Source organism: Myotis lucifugus, unplaced genomic scaffold (assembly GCF_000147115.1).
Source record: "Myotis lucifugus unplaced genomic scaffold, Myoluc2.0 scaffold_278, whole genome shotgun sequence".
NCBI classification, from domain to species: domain Eukaryota; kingdom Metazoa; phylum Chordata; class Mammalia; order Chiroptera; family Vespertilionidae; genus Myotis; species Myotis lucifugus.
Window position 1 is genome coordinate 1,634,042 of NW_005871326.1, and position 7,399 is coordinate 1,641,440.

Genomic DNA, 7,399 nt, shown 5'->3' on the forward strand with positions numbered 1-7,399 from the left:
GGCAGTCAGACATCTCCCAAGGGGTCCCAGATTGGAGAGGGTGCAGGCTGGGCTAAGGGAACCCCCCCCCCCCCCCCCCCACGAATTCCGGGCACCCGGCCACTAGTATATAGATGATGTCAGTGGTGTGTCTGCAAATGTCTAGCAAAATATATCTTAGGTTAGGGTCAGATATATTTGGTACATTAAAGGGAAAACAACTGCCAAATGTGAATTTTAAGAAAGAAATCCAAATTTTATAAAAAATCTCTTAATTCCCAAAACATGAGCAAAAACACATTATTTGGGCCACACAAAATGTCTGAGGGCTCAGATGCAACCTTCAAGCCACTGGCTTCTGCCTTCCGAAACAGCCAGACAATTGCCTATCATTTTCCATGAGTTCTTACCAGCTCTTTTAATGCATCAAAGTCTCAATCCTGGCTTATATAACAAGCCTGATTCATTAAAAATCTTGGTGGTAAACTATAACACTGTAAGTTGGTTAAACTTAATGTAGTAAGTGAACCTATTCTTAATGATTTCCCAGGATAAATAAGATTGTCTTAAATTGGACAATAATACTAATAGTTGAGAAAAAACTGTTGGTAATTAAATACTGGTATAGGCATCAAATATTCTTTCATGAATACTAACTTAGCTTCAGTACATCCCAGAATTTGACATGCCCAGACAAGAGTACTTGTCAATCTGCTCTTATGTCTTAAACAAAGAGCCAGTAGGTCCTAAATATTAGGACAGGCTTAGATCACAGTCATCTGGGGAAGCTTCAGCCCTCCTTCTAACAAGACAAACAAGATTCTCAGCGGGAGGGGCCTATGTATTTGTTTTTTAATCACCCAAATGACTCTAATGACCATTGTAAGATTAACTGAAAAATGCCAAAAAAAGGTAGACCTAAGAAAGAGATGATTGGGAATGGTAAGAATTCCTTTTCCTGGTCTTCTTTGAATTGTTAATACAATTACTAGTACTAAATAATGGTTAACAATTTCTCCATTATTTTGCCTTCATTGAGGTCCACTTCACCCAAGCATAGACAGCTTAAAGCTATGATCAAGTACCCTAAGAATGCTATCAAAACTGCAGTACTTGGTATAATGCAAAGCATTCTGAACATAGTAAATGTTTGGAGGCAAAAAATGGTAACCTGCTACTTATTAAAAAGATAATCTCTCAAACAATTTTTAAAAATCATTAACAACATTTTGGTTCCCTGGCCAGTGTGGGTCAGTTGGTTGGGGGTCGTCCCTTGCACTGAAAGGTTGCCAACTTGATCCCCTGTGAGTTTTGGGCTCGAATGGGGGGGAGGGGAGGGGGTTTGAAAGAGGAAGCTCTCACTTCAATGTTTCTCTCTCTCTCAAAAAACACACACACATTTTGGAAATATTTTTAGGTAAAAACAATTTTGATTTTCTTCCCTTAGCATCATGCTCATTTCCACATGTTTACACTTAAATCTTCTGCTTCAAAATACAAAAAAGAACTCATACATTCCTTTAATGACATAATATTTTCCTTACCAATGCCATTTCTCCTGTATTTGGAATCCACGGCTAACATGGCTATATAACCTCTGCGGAACATCTTTTTGTGCATGTCCAACTTGCAAACGATGGCACCTACACACTCCTCCCCTACCACGGCCTTAAAAATAAACAAACAATTATGAAGAACATAATGCCACCAGGTACTGCACCCAGGGAAACAGCAACCAACCACTGGTCAGCATTTTTGAGGGAGGAAGAGATAATGAGAATTCTAGCAAGAGAGCAGAAGTTTCAGAAATCTAAATCCTAAAGCTCCTTCAAATGTTCTAGTTTTAAGATCTTTCAACATTCTTTAAAACATGAATTTCTTATGCTTATTATCAAAGCATAGGGGGGAAAAACAAAATTCCATAGGTAAACATTCAAGTGCTTTTTAAAGGTCTCTAGTTATAATTAGCTTTATAAGAGGTTTATAATTATATTATTTGCAATAAATACATATTTAAGATTTGGGAAGGAGGAACATGTGAAAATAGCTTTTTAAAGAAAAAGTCTTCATTAGGATATGATAAAATATTGTGAAACTTGTTTACTGGCAGAGTACAATAACTTTAAGTTTATAATAAAGCTTTTGTGAAAGATATGACATGATTTATACTTGAACAGTAAATTTTGATCAGGAAAGAAATGTAAAATATTTTCAGAAAAAGGATTGTTTTAAGCTATTCCTTGGATCCTAATCAAGGGGATTTTGTTATTGAGATACTACAAAGAGTAGATGGATATACAATGGTCTAATTTTTAGGACACTCTTGACAGTGAAGTCATTATCATAAAGCTCATAGTATACATAGAACTCAAAATCAGAGCTTTCTATTTAAACAAAAATGTACAGCTTTCCAGAGTAATTAAGATTTCCATATTTTTTTTGAAAACTAAAAATATGGCTTTCAAAAATTCTATCACTGATAAAATGTTCTAGTAATACTATATATAGTCTGGTCAATATAAATAGGGCAATAGCTCCAATTGTTTAATAATGTGTAAGCCAGAAATACTTGCTGTTAAAAGCCCTTATTAGAAAAAAATGAAAACTTCAAATTATCTCTTAACAATATTAACTTTTCAGAAGAAACTATTTCAAAAACAAAAAATTAATAAGTAAAGCCCAATTTATACTTAATACCTATTTTAATTTAAATCTGTTTTAAGATTGTTTTAGTCCATCATTCTATAATTTGATTACAAAACCCTTTTTAAAAAAAAAAACTGTGGAGAAATCTTTTAGGCACGATAATTCTAATCCATTTCCTGCAAATCTAAATTAGGTCAGAAAAATCCTTTTAAAGGAATATTAAATTCAACAATCCACACTAATTAATTTATGTTTTATCACACAATCCGAAACCATTTGGGGCCATTTTCATTCATGATATATCAATCTGGTTCTTTCAAAATCTTTTGAAAACCTGAAATTTATGCAAAAATTGCTTGGTTGAACTTTTTAACATGAAAACACACTTCAAACATATATGTGTGGTTGTGGTGCGCATGTGGACATACCACAGACCAAATGGTATATTAAAATAAATTGGGGCCTCACCTCATTAGCTAGGGAAAATGGAAATCTATGTAAATCTCTGATACAAAACTGTAGAATAACTACTTTTAACAGTGAATAAACCATCTAAAAGAGGACAATTTTAAAACCACTACATACAATACAGCTGGACAATACTTTCAAATTATATAGAAATTTCAAACAAATCTTTGTCCTTTGACCAAGAAAATAACAAGCAAAGTATATTAGGTCCCTCTTGGACTAGATTGATTTCTTCCTAATTAAGAATCTATAGGAGCAAGAATCAAGTTGTACATATCATTTAAAAATAAAAGCCCAATATATAATATATTATTATTAACAAGATGTTGGTAGTGAGGAAGGCCAATGCTATTTTTTCTTGATAAATTGCTGATGAATATACACTTACAAGAATTACTAAATTACTTGTTAATTTTTTCCAAATAAAAGCTTCTGCTATTAAATGTGTTCTTTTTTCAGATGGTAACTGAAAAATTCCTGGCAAGACTTAACTCTAAAGACCAAAGGCTTATCAATCTATAATATAGATATAAAATATAAATTGTGTGAAATCCAGAGAGTCCCAAATTCCAGAACACTACAAATAGGAAAGAAGCGTAGTTTCCAGAGGAAGCCAGAAAGTTAAATTTAGAACAAATAAATGGAAGTAGTATACATCACTGGTAATAAGTTTAAGAAGTTCGAAAACGCACCAACTGCAGTTCAAAATATCATGAACTGCAATGAGAAATTAGTTAAGTACAGAGTGACAGTGCCTCCAAGTTGTACAGTACTCTACTTTCACATGTTACAATTATTAGAAAGAATCAGAAGAAACTATCATTTGGCCCTGGCTGGGACTTTCAGTTAGTTGGAGCGTCATCCTGTACACCAAAAGGTTGTAGGTTCGATTCCCAGTCAGTGCAAATACCTAGGTTTCGGGTTCAATCCCCAGTCAGGGCTCATGTAGGAGGCAACAAGATGTTTCTCTCTCTTCCTTCCCTTCTCTCTAAAAATCAATAAAAATATGTCCTCCAGTGAGAATTTAAAAAAGCAACAACCCTATCATTTGTGTTAGTCAAATATGGTCAAGAATTGGCAATTTTCTAAGGTTCAACCTCAGATATTTCATTTAATCCATTACAGGTTACTCATGAAACCAGGAATATTTTGGAGGTTTCTAATCACTTGAGATTGATGTTTGTAAGGACATCTGTCCCTTAAGAAGTATAACTTTGTGACATAATGATCTTCACTGAATAGACCAAGGGTATGTCATTTTTCAGGTTCTTGTTTCCATGTGGCCAGGAGACCTGAGTTCTAGCTTTACCTTCCTGCCACTGAATATCTAGAGATTTAAACATTTTAAAGTCACTCTGGCCCATAATTTTTTTCATTAATAAAATAAATTTGAGCTAGATTATCTCTAGGAGCCTTTACAGTTCTAAAATGATATGATTCAAAATAAACATACACATAATATTTGTTTTAAATTAGTTCTTATGGGAAATTCTAATTTTTTAAATGTCAATAAAAAGGCCCGAGGCTACATAGCCTCTAATTGTTCAGCTATCATTTTATGTTCCACACCACCAGATTCATACTTGCACTAGTAAATCTTATAGGTCAACCACTTTTTCATATTTCGATTTCTAGATACTCAGAATTTAATGTTAAACAAATTTAATCTTAAGGGTTAAAGCACAAATTAACTGGCGAATTGGGAGGAGTCTATATAAAATCAAAACTAAAGTTTACTAATATTAAGTTTATCAGAGTCTAAAATGGCAGACGAGTTGAGAGAGGTCTAGGTAATATCAGAACTCAAAAGTTGACTAAATATCATACAGTGGTGGGCAAAAGGTTTACAGTTGTTCGTATGGAAAAATAATAATTAATAAATAATAATATAAGAATCAACTGTGTTTCATGTACTCACAACTGTAAACCTACTTTTATCCACCCCTCTATATACAACTATTTTCTGAAATTAACAGAAATAAATATACTATTTCAATTTAAAGTGTGCCTCAATTGTATGCTTCTGTGGGTCAATTTACAGTTAAAGTCAATCTATAATATTTAGCAATTACAATGGAATTTGATATGATATTTATAATACTGCCAAAAAAATCATTTTCCCATTTTTGGATACAATGGTTAGACTCCTAAGAGGAGTTTCATAGAATATAAAATAGTTCCCACAGTTTAAAAAAAATACTAAACTTAAGTTTAGCAAAGTGAACACTTAGAAAATAGCAGAACAACCATTATTTACAATACTGAGAATATATTTTTAGGTTATCACTAAGTTACAGAATAAAAAAGATGGATTTCTTAAGTATTGTTAAAATGTCTTGCAGGGAATTACCAAGTGCAACTAAATCAATGCTGAAAGGATAAATAATAGTAGTAGATTTTCCCTTTACATATCATAAAATGCTCCTTTAAAGCATGTTGCATTTCAGTAAAATTCAATGGAAACAATGTATTTGTGAGTATATGATACAAAGCATATACTTGCCGTTAATATAAGTGAAAGGTTTCAAAAGAAGTGAAACTGGTCAATATAACTGGAAAGAAACTATTGGACCACGAGTATTATGTAAAGTTTAAAAAAATTGTTCCGCTTATTTGTAGCCCCGTCTTTTTTGCTTACATATAAGTAAGAATTTTGTCAATTATACTTGACACAAGCCAGTATTACTACTAGCATTTAGGCATATCTATGACCAGTTTCTTAAAAAAGAAAAAAAATTAAGTTAGTAATTTCACACTTTGTTTCCTACATTTCACAAGAGGGTATTTTTGTTCAAGTTTCAGGAGTTGTCTAGCCACCAGAAGTGTTAGTAGCACCATCTGCAATCACGTACCAGAAGGCAGTCTGGCTACAACTGTTAATTGTCCTGCTGAAGTAAAGGAAACAATCTCCGTAATTACAGAATATGCTAGTGAGATTTCATTCTCCAGTGCGGCCGCAGCAAGTTTACTGACAAATCACGTTTCCCCAAAACATGTTTATGCACACACTCTTCCCTGATTAGAGCTGTAATTGAGAGATTAATAAGGTCTGCATCCGAACAGAATCGTGTTCAAATTAAATGACTGCAGAGTACTTGGAGGAGGAGGGAGGGTAATTAAAGAGGTTAAACAGTATTATAAGCGAATGCAAACAGGATAGAAGACCCCCGGCACGCGGCGGCACAGGCTTGCTGCATTGAACATCGGCATCAAGGTAACCCGGGTCACGACTTCTTACCTTCCGAAGTTTCACCGAGCACCTAGGAGGGAGCACACGCACCTGACAGCGCGTGGCACGCACCACGCCAGGCAGGCTAGATCCAGGGCCACTCTCTGCCCTCACACTCCCTGCCCTGCACGGCCTGGCTCTCTCCGCCGGGTTCACCCTCCTCTCCTGCCATCCACTTACCAAGAAACACAGCTGTGGCCAGTTGTGGATAAAATATCTATAGGTATAAATGGAGTAGGGTTCAGACAGATCTTTGGTGATCAGTCTCATGATATCGGGCATTTGCAGCTCGGATTCATATCGGACATAACGTATCGTCCGATCCTCCCCGGGCTCCCGCCTCCGGGCTTGATGGGCTTCTAAAAACTGCAGCCGGCGGTCAAGGAAGGAAGACAGCAGCCGCACCTGCTAGTCATCATCCTCATACATGCTCCTGCTCGGCGCCCTACGCCAGTCCATTGCGGGCCGCCGCAGCCTCCGCGGGCCCGGGGAGCGCAGTTCTGGCGTGGCTGGGAAGGCAGCGCGGGGGGCTCTCGCCCGAGCTGACCCCGCCTCCTTTTGTGGCAGTCGCTCTGGGGCCCCCGTCGGGGGTGGCCGTGGTCGTGGCCGCCTCGGCCGCGTTGAAAACCTTGCTCTTGAGCGAGGCGGCCGCCCGGAGGTGCCGCAGTTCGGGGCTGATCAATCCGTTGAGCTGCTGCTCCTGCGGCGGCTGAGGGCACCGGAGGCACGGATGCCCCTTGGCCGCCGCCGTCGCCTCGCCGCCCGCCCGACTCCTGCCGCCGCCGCCGCCGCCGCCTTCGTGCTCCTCGTCGTCCTCCTCGTCCTCGCTGCAGCAGGCGAGGGCGGCCCCCGCCGGGAAGGGGCAGCGGGGCTCAGCCGCCGCCGAGGCCGGAGGTGCCGGGGGTGGGAGGAGGCTGCTAGGCCCAGGCGGTACCTCCGCCATCCTAGAGGCAACACACACCGAGAGGGGAGGCCATGAGAGCCGGCCGGCGAGCGCCGAGCCCAGGGGGCGCCGGGCAGGGGCGCGAGTGGGGGTGGGGGGAACAAAGGCAGAAACCGTCCCTCACCGAGGTGCCC

At 38.6% G+C, this 7,399-nt stretch overlaps 1 pseudogene; it reads right to left on the minus strand.

Annotated features, from left to right (window-relative positions):
* Positions 1 to 1,421: 1,421 nt before the first annotated feature.
* LOC102418908 lies at positions 1,422 to 7,291 on the minus strand (annotated as a pseudogene).
* Positions 7,292 to 7,399: the final 108 nt, after the last annotated feature.